The following is a 21,417-nucleotide window of genomic DNA, read 5'->3' on the forward strand; positions in this document are numbered from 1 at the left end:
TTGATTTGTTCTATCATATTGATTGATTTATGAATGTTGAACCACCCTTGTAACCCAGGGATGAATCCCACCTGGTCATGGTGGATAATCTTTTTAATGTGCTGTTGGATCCTATCTGCTAGGATCTTGTTGAGAATCTTAGCATCCATATTCATCAGTGAGATGCTTCTGATTTCTAACTAGGAAACAAATCTAAACTTTTGTTGTAGGTTTTCTTTTTTTTTTTTTAAGATTTTATTTATTTATTTATTTGACAGAGAGAAATCACAAGCAGGCAGAGAGGCAGGCAGAGAGAGAGAGAGAGGAGGAAGCAGGCTCCCCGCTGAGCAGAGAGCCCGATGCGGGACTCGATCCCAGGACCCTGAGATCATGACCTGAGCCGAAGGCAGCGGCTTAACCCACTGAGCCACCCAGGCGCCCTGTTGTAGGTTTTCTAAGGCACTCCAAAATCAGGCCTGACTCCAAGTCTTGTCTTGTCAATATCCCCCAAATACAATGTCTCTTAAGGTCAATCTCTTTACTGCTGTAGAGACACACTGTGCCCATTCTTACCTCTGGGCCTTCAATCCTGAGTCTATGGTATAAAATGCTTTTCTAGCATCCCTGTACTTACCCAGTCATTAGCCACCCTTCAAGGTCCACTTCATATAGCCAATGTTCTTTCAGTCTCACCTGATTAAATCAGAATTTACTGGCTTTTCTTTTTTCTCAACTAACATGTAGCTATTCTATTATAAATTGCTTTATATGATGTAAGTCTAGTTTAGGCATGTCTGGTTTGTCTCTCATCAACCAGACAAGTTTCTTAAACCAAGTCTCCTATTCTGCCTCTATAAAACTTCTTATGGTGCTGAACATGTGCTAGGCAGTCAATAAACATGCAGTAAGACTGCTATTACAATGAACTCTGTAAATTAGGAGCAGTATTATTCTTTAAAAGGGTTTTTAAAAAGGTTTGAGGAAATGTCTGCCTATCTACTTAATGTTCTTGATTTATCTCCAATAAAAAGTAACTGACAAATATTAAGAAAAATCTAGAAAACTTAAAATTTTTTTTTAAAGATTTTTAAGTAATCTCTACACCCAGTATGGGGCTCAAACTTACAACCTTAAGATCAATCCACCAACTGAGCCAGCCAGGTGCCCCAAGAACAAATTTTTTAAATCACAGATATTTCTAACATTTCTTTAGAAGCATTTCTTTATAGCACTCTTTCTTCATAGTATTAGCCATAATTTTAATTTGAATACTTACTGAATAACTATCTCCCCTGGTTAAACTCAGTAAGAATAAGGAGTAAATCTGTTTCTGTCACAGTCATGTGCACAGTGTTGTGTGTGTGCAATACTTGGTCCCTGGTAAGTGCTCATAAAAATCTTATGGAATTAGAGGTGCCTGGGTGGCTCAGTGGGTTAAGCCTCTGCCTTTGGCTCAGGTCATGATCTCGGGGTACTGGGATGTAGCCCCGCATCGGGCTCTCTGCTCAGCAGGGAGCCTGCTTCCTCCTCTCTCTCTCTGCCTGCTTGTGATCTGTCAAATAAATAATCTTAAAAAAATCTTAAAAAAAAAAGAAGTATGGAATTAGTTCATTTTGGTAAGCCTTTCCTATAATTTTTAATTTAATTAAACCAATGGTGAGGAAATTTTTCAGTAAAAAGTCACATGGTAAATATTTTCAGCTTTGAGGGTTGTACAGTATCTGTTGCAAATAGTTAACTCTACTATTGCAGTGGGAAGGCAGCCTTGGGCAATACAGAAGCGATGGGCATAGCTGTGTTCCAATGAAATACAAAGACAGGCAGTGGGCAAGATTTCACCATGAGACTGTAGACTGCCAATCCCTGAATGAAAATGACATATTGTGACTAGTCTCTCATTTCAACAGTGGACTTATTATGATTACAAATGTGTATATATCATTTCCTATAACATAATTTATTTAATCAAACTCTGTTGACATCTAAGTTTTGGGCAATATTCCATATTATATATAATGCAGGGACAGATATACTAAGCTATATTTTATTGGATACCTCTGATCATTTCCTTAAGAGACACTCCTCCCACTCTAAGTGCTAGGTTAAGCAGTAGCTACACGTATGAATTTGGGTTTGGGGGGAAAAAAAATCTCAAATTGGGGGAGCTTGGGAAGATGGTGGAGCAGGAGGAATGTGAGCTCACCCCATCACACATTTACATCTAGATATCATCCACATTCAAGTCAATAAACTGGAAAGCAATTAGAAGACTAGCAGAACAAACTCCACAACTCAATATAGAGAAGAAGCTGCATCTGAAAGGTTAAGAAGGTAAGAAAGATGGAGGTGATTACCTGCAGGAGGGAGAAAGTTCCTCACACCTCACACCTGGGAGGTCGCATGAAAAAAACGAACTCCCATGATCTCTGGCTTTAAAATCCAAAAGGGCTGAATTCAAGGAGTTTGTAAAACAAGTGGGATTCGGAACCTGGAGCTTTAGAAGTCAGCTGACTCAGCACTGGGCAAACCTGGAGAATGAGGATGGCTAGGCCGCTACCCTTAAAAAGACAGCAGCATGAGGGGAAAGGCAAAATAAAAAAGGGCAGTTTACAAACAACAGGGCCACACAGGGGACAGATCTATTAATACTGATTTCAGAGAGTGTTGGGGACTTCTCCAAAAAGGAGGGAGCTGGCAGGCACCATTTCCTTCCCCCATCGGCCAGCACAAACATAGAGGGACCTACGGGAGGCCGGGCTACAGACACTTGCTAGCTAAATTGCTAGCAGTGTGCCACCCTCACAAATTCTCCTGAGGACTCGCCCAGTCAAAGCGGGCTAGCCTCAGCTTTGGGCTCAGCGCAAATTTTGTTAGCATATGCGCATCACACCCATCACCAGATGCACAGCTACTGCTCCCACAGCACCCATACACGCACCCCCTCACCAATGTCACATGCAGGGCCCAGCCACAGGCCAGCCATCACTGTCTTCCCCACCCAGCCACACAACCCCGACTGCCACAGCACTTTGGGAAATCTGACATGGGACTAGTGGACCTGTACAAATTCTTCTACCACCACCACCCAGCTGACAAGAACCCCAGCAGGCACACCCCTCAGAGCTGGCCTGACTGGGTCCCACTAACACCACAAAGAGTAAGCATAGCCCACAACAGGCAGAGAGTCAGTGCCAATAACTGCACTGAAAGGAAAAGTGACTCAGACAAAACAAAAGGATCTAAGCAACACACACAGGATGCTCTCCTGAAGTGCCAGGATCTGGGGAACAGGGGACACATACTGTAGAGACTCCAGAACCTCCTCTGCATAAAGTCACTGCATACAAAAGAGAAGACACAGTTGACTTTCTTCACACACAGAAACAGACCCAGAGAGGCAGACAAAATGAGGAGAGAGAGAAAGGAATTGAAAATGAAAGAACAGGACAAGGCCACGGCCACAGATCCAAACAAAACAGATGTAAGTAACATGCCTGATAAAGACTTTAAAGCGGTGATCATAAGGACACTCACAAGACTTAAGAATGGAAGACATGAGTGAGACCCTTTAAAGAGAGATAAGGAATACTATAGCAGAGATAAAGGGCTCATTAAACAAAATGAGAAAGATGCTTGGTGGACTGAACAGCAGCATGGAAGAAGCAGAGAAATGAACTGATCACTTAGAAGACAGAGTAATGGAAAGTAATCAAGCGGAACAAGAGAGAAAAAAGAATTACACAAAACGTGAATAGGCTTATTTTGGGAAATCAGTGACTCCATCCAACATAATAGCATTCATATTATATTAGTCCCAGAAGAAGAGAGAGAAAAGAGAACAGGACATTTGCTTGAAGAAGTAACAGGTGAAAACTTCCCTAATTGGGGCGGCGGGGGGTGGGGGGGTGGGAGACAGATATCCAGATCCAGGAGGCAGAGAGAACTCCCATCAAAATCAACACACACCAAGACATATTGTAACTAAATTTGCAAAATAGAGTGATAGAGAAAAAAATTTTTAAAGCATCAAGACAAAACAAAACAAAACAAAACAAAAAAACCCCCAGAAACTTAATAAGGAAAACCCAAAGGGCTGACAGGAGATTTTTTAACAGAAACTTTGAATATATCATGTCACTCTCTCTGGCTTCCAAAGTGCTCAAGGAGAAATTTCTGCAGCCAAGAATACTCTATGCAACAAGGCTATCACCCAGAATAGAGAGGAAAAGAGTTTCCCAGGTAAACAGAAACTAAAGAAGTTCATGACCATTAAACCAGTCCTACGACAAATATGAAAGGGTACTCTTTAAGTGGAAGGAAGAGATTAAAAAAAATGACAATACAGAGGCAGGAAACACAAAAAGAGTAAAAATGAGTATTTCTGTAAAAAAAAAAAAAGTCAAGCAACTCACACACAAAAAAGGGACATAAAATATAATAACATATACTAAAATGTGGGGAGGAGAGGGGAAAAGATTGGATTCAAATTTAACAACCATCAAGTTAGTATAGACTGCTATATGCAGAAGATGTTTTATATACAAACCTAACAGTAACCATATATCAAAAACCACTAAATAAAAATGCAAAGAAGAAAGAGAAATCCAAATATATCACTAAAGAAAATCAGCTAAATAGGAAAAAGAGAAAAACAATAAAGGATCAGAGAAAATTTTCAAAAACAACCACAAAACAGATAATAAAATGACAATAAACACGTATCTGTCAGTAATTTGAATGTAAATGGATTAAATGTTGTGATCAAAAGGCACGGGGTGGGGGGCGCCTGGGTGGCTCAGTGGGTTAAGCCACTGCCTTCGGCTCAGGTCATGATCTCAGGGTCCTGGGATCGAGTCCCGCATTGGGTACTCTGCTCAGCAGGGAGCCTGCTTCCCTCTCTCTCTCTCTCTGCCCGCCTCTCCGTCTACTTGTGATCTCTGTCAAATAAATAAATAAAATCTTAAAAAAAAAAAAAAAGCACCAGGGTGTCAGACTGGATAGAAAATAAGACCCATCTATATGCTGCCTACAAGAGACTCATTCAGACTCAAAAACACCTACAGTTGAAAGTGAGGGGATAAACAAACAGCTATCAAGCAGCAAATGGATGCCAAACAAAGCCAGAGTAGCAATACTTTTAACAGACAAAATAGACTTTAAAACAAGGACTGTAACAAGATACAAAGCAGGACACTTTACAATAATAAAGGGAATAATCCAACAAAAAGATACAATAACTGTAAATTGTGCATCAAACTTAGGACCACCCAAATGCATAAAATATTTAATAACTAACATAAATGAACTATTCAATAATAATACAATAGTAGTAGGGGACTTTAACATCTCACTTACATCAATGGACAGATCGTCCAAACAGAACAGCAACAAGGAAACAATGGCTTTGAATGACACATGAACAAATGGATCTAACAGATATATTCAGAACACTCCATCTTAAAACAGCAGAATATGTATTCTTTTCAAGTGCACACAGAATATTCCTCAGAACAGATCACATATTAGCACAAAACAAGCCTCAACAAATTAAAAAAGATCGAAGTCATACCATCCATCTTTTCTGAGCACAACACTATGAAACTAGAAGTCAACCACAAGAAAAAAATCTGGAAAGACCACAAACAAATGGAAGTTAAATAATACGCTACTAAATAATGAATGGGTCAACCAGGAAATAAGAAATTAAAAAGTACATGGACTCAAATGAAAATTAAAACATAACATCCAAAACCTTTGGGATGCTGCAAAAGTTGTTCTAAGAGGAAAATGTATAGCAACTCAGGCCTACCTCATGAAGAAAAATCTCAAACAACCTAACCTTACACCTAAAGCAGCTAGAAAAACAAAACCTAAAACCAGGAGAAGGAAGGAAATAATAAAGATTAGAGCAGAAATAAATGATACAGGGAAACAAAAAAAAAAAAAAAAAAGAAAGAAAGAAATAAAGAAAAGAAAAAAACAGAACTGATCAATGAAACCAGGAGCTGGTTCGTTGGGGGGGGGGAATCAATAAAATTGATAAACCTTCAGCCAAACTTATCAAGAAAAGAAGAGAAAAGGATTCAAGTAAATAAAATCACAAATGATACAGGATAAATAACAACACCACAGAAATACAAACAATCGTAAAAGAATAGTGTGAAAAACTAGATGCCAACAAACTGGACTACCTAGAAGAAATGAATAAATTCTTGAAAACATAGAAACTCAAACTGAAATAGGAAGAAGTAAAAAATTTGAACAGACTAACAATGAAAAAAAGAAACTGAACCAGTAATTCAAAAACTCCCAAAAGGGGCACCTAGGTGGCTCAGTCAGTTAAGCGTCTGCCTTTGGCTCAGGTCATGAACCCAGGGTCCCGGGATCGGGCCCTGCATCAGGTTCCCTGCTCAGTGGGAGTGTCTGCTTCTCTCTCTCCCTCTCTCCCAGCCTGTGCTTGCTCTCTCTCTAAGAAATAAAACCTTTAAAAAAAAAAAAAAAGCAACAGGAAAAAAAATCACCTCCCAAAACACCAGATGGCTTCTACCAAACATCTACCAAACATTTCCAGAAGAGTTAGCATCTATTCTTCTTAAAACATTCCAAAATATTGAAAAGAGAGGAATACTTCAAACTCCATTCTATGAGGCCAGCATTATCTGGATACCAATACCAAAGACACCACTAAAAGAGAGAACTATAAGCCAAAATCCCTGATGAACGCACATGCAAAACACCTCAATAAAATACTAGCAAACTGAATCCAATAACAGATTAAAAAAAAATTCACTCACCAGGATCAAGTGGGTTGCAAGGTGGTTCTATATTTACAAATCAATCAACAGGGTACATCACATAAGTAAGAGAAAGGATAAGAACTACATGATCACTTCAATAATAGAAAATTGCAGAAAAAGCTTCAGACAAAGTACAACATCCATTCAAGATAAAAATCCTTAAAAAAGTAGGTTTAGATTGAACATACTTCAACATAATAATGGCCATCTATGAAACCATCCTCAGTGGAGCTTTATCCCCTAAGGTCAAGAACAAGATAAAGAAGTCCATTCTCACCAGGGCTATTCAACACAGTACTGCAAGTCCAATCCACAACAATCAGACAACAAAAAGAAAAAAAAAAGGCATCCAAATAGGTAAGGAAGAGGTAAAACTTTTACTATTTGCACATGACATGATACTACAGAGAAAAACTTGGAAGACTACAGCAAAAAACTGCTAGAACTGATTGAAGTCACAGGATACAAAACCAATGTACAGAAATCTGTTGCATTTCTATCCACCAATAATGAAGCAGCAGAAAGAGCAATTAGGAAATCAATCCCATTTACAACTGCACCCAAAATACGAGACCAAGGAATAATCCTAACCAAAGAGGTGAAAGATCTGTACTCTGAAAACTATAAAACACTTAATGGTAGAAATTGAAGATGACACAAAATGGAAAGATATTCCACATTCATGGATTGGAAGCACAAACACTGGTAAGGTTCCACGCTCATGGACTGGAAGCACAAACACTGGAAGTACAAACACTGCCGAAAGCAATCTAGACATTTAATGTAATCCCTATCAAAATACTAACAGCATTTTTCACAGAACTAGAACAAAGAATTCTAAAATTTGTATGGAAACACAAAGACCCCAAATGGACAAAGCAATCTTGAAAAAAAAAAAGTAAAGCTGGAGGCAACACAATTCTGGACTTTATGTTACAAAGTAGTAGTATGGCACTGACACAAAAATAGACACACAAACCAAAGGAACAGAAGAACCCAGAAATAAACCTACAACTCTATAGTCAATTAATCTTTGACAAAGCAGAAAAGAATATATAATGGGAAAGACCTGCTCTTCAACAAATAGTGCTGGGAAAACTGGACAGCAACAGGCAAAAGAACAAAACTGGACCATTTTCTTACACCATACACAAAAATAAACTCAAAATAGATTTAAGATCTAAATGTGAGACAGGAAACCATAAATAAATCCCAGAAGAGAACACAGGCAATACTCTCTTTGACACTGGCCACAGCAACTGTTTTCTAGATATGTCTCCTGAAGCAAGGGAAACAAAAGCAAAAATGAATTATTGGGACTACATCAAAACAAAAGGCAACCTACAGAATAGGAGAAGATATTTGCAAATCACATATCCAATAAAGGATTAGTATCCAAAATATATAGAGAGAACTTATAAAACTCAACACTCAAAAAATAATCCAATTTAGAAATGGACCAAAGACATGTACAGACATTTCTCCAAAGATCCAGATGGCCAAGAGATAAATAAAAAGATACTGATCATCACTTACCATTAGGGAAATGTAAATCAAAACTACAATGAGACATCTCACACCTATCAGAACAGCTAAAATAAAAAACACAAGAAACAACGGGTGTTGCTGACGATGTGAGGAAAAAGGAACACTTGTGCACTGTTGGTGGGAATGCAAATTGGTGCAGCCACTGTGGAAAACAGTATGGAGGTTCCTCAAACAGTCCTCAAACAGATCCATAGTTAAAAATGGATCTATCTCATGATCCAGCAATTGCACTACTGGGTATTTACCCAAAGAATAAATATATATATATATATATATATATATATATATATATATATATATATTTTATTGCACCCTATGTTTACTGCAGCATTATTTACAACAGCCAAGCTATGGAAGCAGCTCCAGTGTCCATAGATTGACAAATGGATAAGGAAGACATGGCATATACATGCACTGGAATATTATTTAGTCATAAAAAAGAATGAAATCTCATCATTTGCAACAACACTGGTGGAGCTAGAGAATATTATGCTAAGGGAAATAAATCAGTAAGAAAAAGACACACCATATGATCTCACTCATTCATGGAATTTAAAAAACAAAACAAATGGGCAAAGGGGAAACAGACAAACCAAGAAGTAGACTCTTAAGAGAACAAACTGATGGCTACCAGAGGGGAGGTGAATGTGGGGATAGGTTAAATAGGTGATGGGGATTCAGAAGTGCACTTGTGATGAGCACAGGGTGATATATGGAAATATCAAATCCCTGCACTGTAGATCTCAAACTATTTTAACACTGTATGTTAACTAACTGGAATTAAAATAAAAAAAGAAAATACTCATAAATGCCTTTCATGACTTTGTGCTGATCTGCATTTCTAGCCAGCAGTGTAAAAACCTGCTTCTCTAAAACCTTGTCAATGTTATATACTATATATGCTTTCTTACCTACAAATACTTTAGCATGGACCGGACTAGAATTCTATACTTTGTCGGGGACCGCCTCCGGACGGGAAAGTCCCCACCATTACAAGATGGTGCTTGGCTCACTGCCAGCAAAATACGCTGCAAGTAAACAACGAACGTTCTGGTGAAGCCGGCCGAAAGGAGGACATTGTCACTAGCTGTTTCAAATTTAATCAGCATAGTAACAGGACTCTCATTGGCTCTCCCCACTGCTTGGCCCCTTATTGGTCACCCTGCCGCATATAAGCTAAGGAAGTTGATGAAATAAACGGATGAAGCATTAACACCATACCAGGCTGATTGTCGTTCTTGCAGGCCGAGGGCGACAAATGGAGCCGATACCTGGGATTTGTTAACGAGTAGTAAACCTTGCAAGGAGAAAAACCGCAGGTAAGCGGGAAAGGGACCACGATCAAAGTGGTGGGAATCTTGTACAAGACCACAACAAGAAGCAGGGCGGCCATAGAGCCGGGATTTTCTTATCGCTTGTGAAATTAACCTAAGCGGCCAGATGGGTTCTGAATTATCAAAATCTAGATTGGAGGGTTCTTTAAAGGACATTCTCAAAGCCAACGGTGCACCTCTGAAATCAAAAACCGTCAGAGCATTTCTAACTACAGTGGAAACCGTTGCACCTTGGTTTTTGGACGAGGGTTTGTTAAATATTCCGCAATGGGACCATTTAGGAGAGGATCTTAAGAAAAGAGATAAAAGCAAACCATTGCTGCCCGGAACATTAGCTATATGGACTCTGGTCAGAGGATGCCTTGGGGGACATAAGCCAAGATGTGAGTCAGCTATTCAGGAGGGAGCTGAGGCCCTTGAGAGATACACATAGCACCAGAAAAAGTCCAAAAAACATCTATCAAGGACGATATGGGCACTACACTTGATGATACTAAAGTTAAACCTTTAAAGGTAACCCTACGAACAGATAATTTAAAATGACTTCCAAAAGCTACTAGGAGACCTTAATTGGATTAGGCCTTATTTAAAGCTTACAAACGAAGAATTGCATCCTTTATTTGAAACGCTCAAAGGAAATGCTGATCTCAATTTCACCCTGTCATATGTCCAGACAAGCCCAAGCAGCTATAGAGTTAATTCAAAAAAAGACTGGAAGCTGCTCAGGTTGACAGAATTGATTATTCAAAAACGCTATATTATTGTATTCTCGCTGTGGAACGAGCCCCCACTGCGGTCTTCTGGCAGGAAGGACCCATATCATGGGTCAACCTAGCCTACTCCCCAGGAAAAATTCTGCCATGGTATCCAAACGCCATTGCAAAAATTATACTGAAGGGTGTAAAACTCAGTGTCACAGCATTTAGCAGACAACCTGACATCATCATCACTCCCTATACACAAAACCAATTAACCTGCTTAGCAGCATGTGATGATGATTGGGCTATAACCATGACCATTGTTACAGCAAGTTCAACAATCATTATCCTACAAGCCCATGGCTTCAATTTAGCTTAACCCATCCACTCATTTACCCTAGGGCAACTCGCCACAAACCACTCGATGGTGCTAAATTGGTTTTCACTGATGGATCCAAACATGGGGTGGGTGCTATAGTCACAAAGGAAAAAAAAAAAAAATTGGACCTTCCTGTTTCAGAGCACTTCCCCACAGGTCACAGAGCTACTTACCGTTACAAAAGCCTTTCAATTATTTCATCATGAACCCTTCAACCTCTTGTCAGATAGCAAATATGTTGTTCAAGCCGTTTCCATTCTTGAAAATGTAGGCCATATTAGTACCAAATCCTCTATTGCCAAAGCCTTAAAAAACCTCCAAACAATAAAATGGGACAGAAAAGCCCCCTTTTTTATAGGTCATATCAGAGCACATACAACTCTACCTGGTCCCCTAGCAGAAGGTAACTGCACTGCGGATCTACTAACAAAGGAACAGTTTATCTTTACAATAGAGGATACATTACAACAAGCAAAACACTTTCACAAACTGTTTCATGTAAATGCACTCACACTCAGATTAAAATTTAATATAACAAAAGTTCAAGCCCGAGACATAGTTGTATCCTGTAAAAACTGTGTGATGCTGCTTCCGTCACCTTCCCTAGGAGTAAATCCACGCGGTTTACTGCCCAACCATATATGGCAAATGGATGTAACTCACATCCCTGAATTCGGCAAACTCAAATATGTACATGTCTCAGTAGATACCTTCTCGGGAGTCATTTTTGCCTCTATCCATACAGGAGAAAAAACCAAAGACGTTATTTCCCACTGCCTTCAAGCCTTCGCCACTTGGGGTAAACCCCGACAAATAAAAACGGACAATGGTCCTGCATATACTTCACAATCATTCCGCAGTTTCCTTGACCAACTAGATATTACCTTAAATCATGGTATTCCCTACAACCCTCAAGGACAAGCTATAGTAGAACGCGCCCACTTGACCCTCAAACAAGCTCTTTTAAAACAAAAAGGGGGAATAGGGGACACGTTTTGGTCCCCTAAAGGCAAACTAAACACAATTCTAACACTTGATAAAAATGGACATGCAGCAGCTGAGAGACACTCAGCACGTACCAACTCCTCCCCTAAGCCTTTAATCCTTTGGACGGATATTCTTACAGGACAGTGGAAGGGTCCAGACCCTGTACTAATCTGGAGCAGAGGTTCTGTTTGTGTTTTTCCACATGACAAGGAAGTGCCTATTTGGATTCCTGAGCGGTTAACCCGACAAGCCCCAGACCCTGAAGACGGCGCTAAAGAAGATGCCACTGATACTACTGATATGGGGAGCATTAACACTCCACCTCCCGCCAATAGCGACCCATGAATTGTGAGCAATCCTTAAAGCCTGGCCCTACCCTTTGCCAGTTACTAACTCCTCATTAATATTCCCTCCATTTTTCACAACTAACCAAACATTAGGACTGCCTACTGTACACAATTCGCCCGACATCGCGTCTTTACAGAATCATACCTTCTATCTGCCAGGAACTTTACTATTACCTTAGACATGAACCAAACATCACCCCCATGTATCCAATTGAGTAATCAAACACTCGGACATTTTCAGCCATATAATCACACTGCCGTTAAAGGTAATGTTACCGTCTTACAGGGTCTTACCCCCAGCCCTTTGTGTTACCCCTGTAAAATTCTCTCAATTTAATAAGGCCAGGAATTCCTCCCAACAGCTCTCCCAGTATTTGCAGGGTGCTTGGTCTGACGATTTTCAAAATTTCACACGAATCCTTCTAGCTGAGATAACTAGAGTAAATAGTACGCGTGTGCAACCAGCTTCCCTCCCAGAGCTATTTCGAACATTCAGCAATATGTTCCAGTTCACCAAACAATGGGCTGGCACAATTGGTCTTCTTGTCCTCCTTCTTATTGGCATTCTGCTTCTATTCAGAAAAGTTCGCCAATGGAGAACACAGCAGCGAGAGCAGAGCCGAGCTATAGGCCTGCTCTTATGTCAATAGAGGCTGGGACATCTCCCCAGATATGGCTAAGCATGCTAGATTGGTAGTCAAAGACGGGTAAGATCAGTAGAGAAGCATACCAACCTAAGACAGGATAGAGATCATCGATATCTTGTGTCTGATGACAGGTAAGGATGTTTTCTGCTACTGACGACCTAAGACAGGCACAATCTCTGCCATAAAACAAAAAAGGGGGAGATGTCAGGGACCGCCTCCGGCCAGGAAAGTCCCCGCCATTACAAGATGGCGCTTGGCTCACTGCCAGCAAATACGCTGCAAGTAAACAACGAACGTTCTGGTGAAGCCCGCCTAAAGGAGGACATAGTCATTGGCTGTTTCAGATTTTTTTTTTTTTTGGCTCTTTCAAATTTAATCAGCATAGTAACAGGTCTCTCATTGGCTCTCCCCATTGCTTGGCCCCTTATTGGTCACCCTGCCGCATATAAGCTAAGGAAGTTGACGAAATAAACGGATGAAGCATTAACACCATACCAGGCTGATTGTCGTTCTTGCGAGCAGAGGGCGACAATACTTGTTTATTTTTTTTTTCTTATTAGGGAAGTTAACACACAAGGAAATAAATCTCAAGTACAGCACTCGATGAAAAAAAGTATACACACCTCTGCATCACAAACCAACAAATTAGAAAATATTGAAAAGGACTCTACTAAGTTCCTTTAAAGTTCCTTCCTGTATCACTCCCAGCCTAATGGTGTAACCCTCATTTGGATTAGCTTAGTCTATTCTAGAATATGTATTTTTTAAGTATGTTCTTTCATTTTTCTATTTCACTCAGAATAACAGTTTGGGGATTCACCTGTGCTGCAGTGTGTGTTTATACAGTAGTTATTCAATTTTATTGCTGAAGAGTATTCCATTGTATGAGTATACCACAATCAGGCTATCCCTTCTCCTTTTGAGAAATACCTGGGTTATTTTCCATTTTTGGCTCTTATAAAAAAATCTACTGTACATATTAGCATACAGAAATGAAACTTATGTTGAAATGATTCATTTCTCCTAAGTAGAGCTGCTGGGTCATTGTGGGCAGGTATGTGGTTATTAGTAAATATTTTCAGTGTTTTTAACTATAGCTATTATATATATATAACTATGCAATTCCAATTACATAAAGGTTGTCCTTAATATATTGTTCTAAAAATCAATGATATTCTATTCATCTTTTTAAATTACTTTTTTCCTCTATTGTTTAGAGTGGCTATTTCAATCGATCTCTCTTTAGATTCATGACTCCTGCCATTTCTATTCTAAAGTTCCTACATCAGATACAGTAATTTTTAGTTCTAGAATTTCAATTTGGGTCTATTATTTTGAATTCCTTGTTAAGATTTACAGTCTTTTTATTCATTGCAAGCATATTTTCCTTTACATGTTTAAGCAATTACAACAGCTGATTTCATATTCTTCTCTAATTCCAACCTCTTAGTTATCGTGAAATTAGCCTCTGTTGATTTCTTTTGAAAATGGATCAGGTTTTCCTGTTTCTGTGCACCTAGAAAAATTTGGCATTCTATCATGAGATCAATATCATGTAAAGTGTTTGGATTCTGTGTTTTTTTCCTAAAGAATTTTTTTTTCTTTTTCACTTAGTCAATTTTATTTGCTGACCTCAAACTGTGGGACCCTATCTCTCCTACATCGTATAGTGGGTAGCAGCTCAAAGTTTGGTGAATGAGTAGCTTAACTGAGTGGCTTGGAATTTGCTCCATATGTAGTTTAGGACTGAGTCAGAGACAGAGTTTAGACACAGTATGAGGCTCACTTTCTCTAGCTCCCAACTTGTTGCGATTAATGTTCTTACCCTCCTCTTACACCATCACACATAAATACAAAGTTTTCTAAATAGTTACACTAAACCCTATTTTAGGTCCTGCAGACCAGTAAGACTAAAGACTAAGAAAGTAAAGGGTTTTTTTGTTTGTTTGTTTGCTTTGGTCAGAGTTACAGCCATCTTACAAGATGGAGACTCAGCCAGTACTATTCCCTTCCTTCACTGTGACTACCCTCTGACTTCCAACTGCTTTTGTCTACACTCAAATGACTTTATGTTGTTATTTTTACATTTTGGTCATACTTTATAGTTATTTTCTGCAGAGAGACATGCAGAATCATAAGCGATCAGAGCTATCAGGCCATGCCAGAATTGGAACTTCTCCATCATAAATTTTTAAGACATATCAAGTTTGCTAGTTACACATAATACTGTAGGTATGGTTTGCAATTCACCCACTGAAAGCGAGGGCAAGTATTTTCCATATTTAATAATATGTATGTAATTTGTCAAAAAGGAACTTTGTGTCCTCTGCTCATTTTTTTTTTAAATATTTTATTTATTTGACAGAGAGAGATCACAAGTAGTCAGAGAGGCAGGCAGTGAGAGAGAAGGAAGCAGGCTCCCCGCTGAGCAGAGAGCCCGACGCGGGACTCGATCCCAGGACCCTGAGATCACGACCTGAGCCGAAGACAGTGGCTTAACCCACTGAGCCACCCAGGCGCCCCCCTCTGCTCATTTTTTAAATTTGATATTCACCAATTCCTAACTGGTAGGTCTTTATATATTAAGGATAGCAAACCTTTGTCACATATGTTACAAATAGATTTTCCTTATTTAGGATCTATTATGTTTGTACTATAAGACATACAAAAAGTTTGATTTTTTTTTTATATTTACAAATACATGTTCATTATGGGAAAATTTTTAAAAATCCATTCTATAAAAATAAAAATCACCTGTATCAACCAACCTTTCTTCCTCCAATACCCTTTTATGGCTGTTTCTTAAAAATCGGGTATACTTCCAGTCATTTGGAAGCCTGTTTAACATTACCTACTGAAATTGAAGTTATATACAGTATGACCCAGAAATCCCATTTCTATGCTATAAATTACAGCACATTCATATGATGGTGCTATATAGCAATGAAAATGAAAGAACTATAACTTCATACAAAAACATGGATAAATCTAACAAATATAATGATGAGTGAAAGAAGCCAGGCACAAAAGATCACACGCTGTATGGTTCCATTTAAATTAAAACACAGGCAAACTAATCTATGCAGTTCTCAGTCAAAATGGTCGTTATTTTGCAGAGCAGGAAAAGGACGGTGATTGGGAGGAGACTGGAAGAAGGACAACTTCTGGCAATTTCTATTTCTTGACTTCAACAATAATTACCCATATGTTTACTTTATCATAATCCACAAACTGTACATTTATGATTTGTGCATGTAGGAGACAAAGCTTAAAGTAATGTTTTCATTTTGAAGACTGAAAAAGCTATGCAAATTACAGAGCCTATGATCCACCTTCTCGTGTTTCAGATATTTACTAAATTTTGGATGTATTTACTTTTTTCAACATATATTTATAATTGTGCTAGAACTACACCATGTACAGGATTTTATATAACGCCCTTTCACTTAGTGATGTGAGCATATTAACATTTTTTAATGATCCTTCATAGACTCAACTATTAGTTACCACATATTTTACTGAGTGATTTCATAAGAAGATATAAGGTAATGAAAATAAAAATGTTTCAATTCTAGTAAAAAAATCAAAGAAGTAGATATTGTTAACTGTTAATTATAAAAATAAAGAAAACATTCAATTTCAAAGCATAAATCAAATTCTTATGCTGCATGGGTATGACTGCATTTTTAACAAGTAAATGGTTTATAGTTTGCATAGGTATAGAGCTATAGCTCTAAGAGTGCCATAGGAAATACCAGAAATGTTCCCCAAAAATGAAATAAAAACTCAGAATCACTTAAGCTACAGGAAGAAAATAACGTTTCCATTTTGGTGAAGTCTGTGATAAATAATACATAGCACACACAATCCAGCAACAGGAAAGTAGTAACTAAAAATAAACTAGCACATATGCAAAGCATATCATCACTTACCAAATCTACCACCCAAGACAGACATAGCTAAGTGATCTAATGACATGGTTCTTGATTGATCCCCTTATAGTATGGTAGGCAACCACTTCCAACTGCTGAAAGTCAGCATAAAGTTTATTTGCTATCTTTGACATAGTTAAATGGCATGTTAATGGAAGAGCACTAAACTGGGAATTAAGATACCTGGATTCTGACACCAACTGTGATTTTTTTTTTTATTAAGATTTTATTTATTTAACAGACAGAGATCACAAGTAGGCAGAGAGCGAAGAAGAAGCAGGCTCCCCAATGAGCAGAGAGCCCGACGTGGAGCTCGATCCTAGGACCTTGGGATCATGACCTGAGCCAAAGGCAGAGGCTTAACCCACTGAGCCACCCAGGTGCCCCCCAACTGTGATATATTAACGCATCACACAATACTGAATAATCTATTATGGTATGAGACCATATCCTCACATTCCTCTCTGTACTTGGCACCATTAGTTTCTCCCTTCGAGTACTGAGGTATAGTTTGTTAAATTAACAAATCAGTGTAGTTATGATTTGCTCTGGAAGGGAAATGGCCTATGTGGAATCTTAAAGAAAAACCAAGAAATAAAAATGTCAGTTTTTGATACCAAAACCACTGCATTTGCATAAACAGTCTACTCCTATGTTTCCCTTTAAAACTGATCACTTTTTACTATTGCTTAATACAGTATTATTAATATAGTGGCTTCAAATTTAGATGTCTACTAGGCACCTCAGAGTTAACATGTCCAAAACTAAATTCTTACTCCATCAATCACCAAAAACTAAACTAAACTAATATTTCTTCACAAAATTCTGCCTCATCTCTGGTAACTACAGTCCCATCCTTTTACTTGTTCAGGACAACTCATAGGAAGCTATCTCTTTCCTGTTGCCTCTACCTTCAATGTATGTCTTGGATGCGTTCATCCTCATCATCTCCAGTGCTATCACCCTTTTAATCCCCCATCACGTCCTTAAACTGCAGTACCATTCTAGCACTCCCCATGGCCCTCACTCAACTTTTTCTCCAGATCACTTATATTTACTTATAATAACCTACAATATTTACCTCCCTCCTTCATTGAAATGTAAGGTCTGTAATGATAAGAATTTCTGTTTCATTCACTGTCCATGTAACAATGGTTAGGGAATACTCAGTAAACATTTCTGACTATGTTGCATATAACCCTAAGGTTCCATTCAAGTGCATAAGGGAACCTGAAAGTTCTTTTTTGCTTGTAAAAATATATCTTCAGCGGCACCTGGGAGGCTCAGTCAGTTAAGCATCTGCCTTCAGCTCAGGTCGTGATCCCAGAGTCCTGGGATTGAGCCCTGCCATTGGGCTCCCTGCTCAGCAAGCCTGCTTCTCCCTCTTCTGCTCCCCATGCTTGTGCTCTCACTCTGTCAGGTAAATAAAATCTTTAAATCTAAAATAAAATAAAAAAATATATCTTTAGTGATATGGTAATTGGATAACACTAAAATATATGCAAATAGTACAACTGAATGCTAACAACTGAATGCTAGACAACCAATATGTTAAAATATGATGCCAGATAAACTTATTTCTGGGCCTTGGATCAAAATTTCTCTCATAGCTGTTTAACTGAACAATATTCCAAAAATCTGAGTAAATCATAAGAAATCATTACTACTTAGACTACTACATTATATGATTTAGGATTTACTCTTTATTTTGTATTCCTCAAAAAGAAAGCCAGAAAAATGAAAAGGAAGAGGAGATACATACTAGGCTACATCTGCAATCAATAATATCTGATTTATAATTTGCTTCATGAAAATAATGCAAGATTGTTTCTACATGTTGGCTCTGTAAATGTGATAAAATTAAACATACTACAATAAAATGCTGTCTTTATCTGTTTTATACATTATAGTTCCAACCAAATTCTAGCCCTCTGTAAAAAGGAACTGATTATTTTTTAAGTGGTTCTAAATCTAAATGCATTCCAGAGTTTTGTATTAACCAGATTTCCCCCTTTATAAATTACCCCCCTTTCCAATAGACAAGATTCCTCTAAGAATGTATTTCAGTCAAAATATAATTACTTGTGGGGTGCCTGGGTGGCTCAGTGGGTTAAGTCTCTGCTTCGGCTCAGGTCATGATCTCAGGGTCCTGGGACCAAGCCCTGCATGGTCGGGGGAGGGTCCTCTGCTCAGTAGGGAGCCGCTTCCCCCTCACCCTCTGCCTGCCTGACTACTTGTGATCTGTCAAATAAATAAATAAAATTTTTTAAAAAATAATTTTTATATATATATATAGATATATATATATATATATATATTTGTGAGTATTTGCACAAAGTTAACCAGCCATCTGCTTTATCTTGAAAGAATGTCAATTACAACTTAAGGATCATCGTTAAGTGAAATGTGATCTTGTACTTAGGTTTTATAAACAAGGGATGGTACTGTTTCAAGCCCATATTTAATTTTGGATTAATTTCTCATAAGATAAAAGAATTTAAGACTATTACAGCAAAATCATTGAAAGGTCAGGCCTAGGAAAGCTGGGATATAATAAAAACTTGTTAATGAAGTAAACAAAGAAGAAGAATAAAGAAGTTAGTTCATATGTTATTTATTCATCTTAACAATATTCCTAAGTTTCAAGTCACAAAAGTTTCAAGTAGACTTTTCACACTTGGACCTTCAAAAATAAGTTGCATAAATTACATTTGAGATACTAAATTCATCTGCCCTGACAAAACTCCCTGCTAATGTAGTCACTTAAAAAGAGTTAGCATTTACATATTTAACTTACTTCAAAAACTCAAAGAGACTACACCTCTCTCTGTGGGAAGAAAACTAGCCAATTCATTCAAGAGTACTTATGTACAGTCATAATTACAAAACTGCCCTGTTATGCAGAAACAAGGCAGTCATGATAAGCCATTAAGTCCTACAATACAGGTATGAATTAACAAACATAACGGAGAAGCACTGTGATCAATAAGTAATGACCACCATATACCTTGCTCAGTCATTTTAAAAATAATTCAGCTGCATTTGTCAGATATAGGTCTATTACTCATAAAGTCATGACATCAGGCCTGAGAGGCATACACAAGTACTTACTGGCAATTAATCTGTATTATGTCCATGTACAGAAAGGGGTGAACACGGCAGGCCTGATGCTGTTATCTTTAGAAAAGCCTGTTTGGAAGGTTGGCCTAGCTGGTGTCTGACAACTTGGATTTTGGGAGTGTTCCCACCGTTCCCTAATTGCTAAGAGTGGCTCACTGTCTCTAAACTGTTTGTGCAAACCATATGGTTTATGCTGAACACCTGCTTTCCTTCTGGGAGTCTGAAATTTTGGTAATGCTAACCAAAGGATGCCTGTGTGACCAACTCCTAATAAAAACTCTGAGGACTAAGCCTCTAATGAGTTTCCCCAGTACACAACACTTCACACATGGAGTCACAATTCAACACTGGAGGAATTAAGCACATCCTGAGTGACTACTGGGAGAGGGCTCTTGGAAGCGTGTGCCTGGTCTCCTCCATTTCATGTGCCTTTTCCCTTTGGCTGTAAGAAACCTTAGCCATGAGTGTAAATACACGATGAGTCCAGTGCAGGGCCAAAGAAGAAGAACTGCACTTCAATCTCTCTATTATTTCTTAATGTATGTAACATACTCTTAACAATATGCATCACACTTGGTGATTTTACATATTTGACCCTCCTGAGTGTTAGTTAACACTGATGAACTGTTCAATGGCAAAAATATATGTAGTGGTAACAGCACCACTCAAACAACAAAGGGAAAGTTTTTGGCAGGTTCAAGTAACATAGTTGGATAAAAGATGGATTTCTTTGACCATGCACAGTCTTCAGTCCTCCAGTTTGTTTTAATAAAGTTTTGATAGTTTTCCACCTGTAAACATCCTAAAGGATATCCAAAGCATTCTTAATTTGATTTTTTCCTGTCAGTTCATATTATCCTTGGAATTTGTAAAATGTAACATACTTCATTGCATGTGACTGACAGAAGATGACAGATATTCTGTTTGCTACAGCTCTGCAAGGTCTCAAAGAAATGAAGAATCTGTGCTTCCTTATGGTTTACAGAATTCCTTTAGAACTAACTGTTACCACCTATTGGGCAAAAGATCAAAACAGACTCAGAAGAAGACATTATACAAAAGAAACATTAAAATATGATTTAAAAAAAAAAAAAAAAGGAGTTAGTGGGCAGTAGATACATCTAGGTTAAAGAGAGCTCCAGGCCATCCCCGATGACAGAGTACTTCTTTGGTCTTGATGTGTCAATAGCAAGAAGAAAGAAAAGTTATTTTTAAAGTTAATTTCGTTATTCAATGTGGAAGCTTTATATCAAATGTCAACTATGCAATTCAGAAAAAGCAACAAAATATAATGAATTTTTACAAAGCATCAATTCAGTGATTCTTCCTCTCATGGACTACTTCCGGAAGAAAAACTGTAACACAAGAATGTACAGAATATGCACATATGTAAACTATGCAATGTATATATGACAAACTATACACACACACACATATATACACAGACAACATACAGTATAGGTGACACAATATTACTAACACAGAAAATATAAATTAAATTAGCAGAGTCAAACACATGGAAAAAGTCACAGAATGAAAAGTAACCTCCAGAGATCATCAAACCGTCTTCCTAAAACACCACAAGCTGGTAACTCCCAGATCCAAGAAAACCAATGATTCCACCATCACACTTGATGAAAGAGAATTTC

General features: G+C 38.2%; 1 protein-coding gene and 1 long non-coding RNA gene across 3 annotated transcripts in view; one reads left to right on the forward strand and one right to left on the reverse strand.

The window, feature by feature from the left end:
* The window catches only part of CMC1 (C-X9-C motif containing 1), a 96,869-nt gene that overhangs the window by 44,871 nt on the left and 30,581 nt on the right, over positions 1–21,417 (reverse strand). The gene's annotated exons all lie outside the window — the stretch shown is intronic.
* LOC116578816 overlaps positions 9,588–21,417 on the forward strand; it is a 28,129-nt gene continuing 16,299 nt past the window's right edge. The window contains exon 1 of the long non-coding RNA XR_004281064.1: positions 9,588–9,643. This is a non-coding gene — a long non-coding RNA (uncharacterized LOC116578816). The remainder of the gene's footprint in view (positions 9,644–21,417) is intronic.

Source organism: Mustela erminea, chromosome 1 (genome assembly GCF_009829155.1).
Source record: "Mustela erminea isolate mMusErm1 chromosome 1, mMusErm1.Pri, whole genome shotgun sequence".
Classification (NCBI taxonomy): domain Eukaryota; kingdom Metazoa; phylum Chordata; class Mammalia; order Carnivora; family Mustelidae; genus Mustela; species Mustela erminea.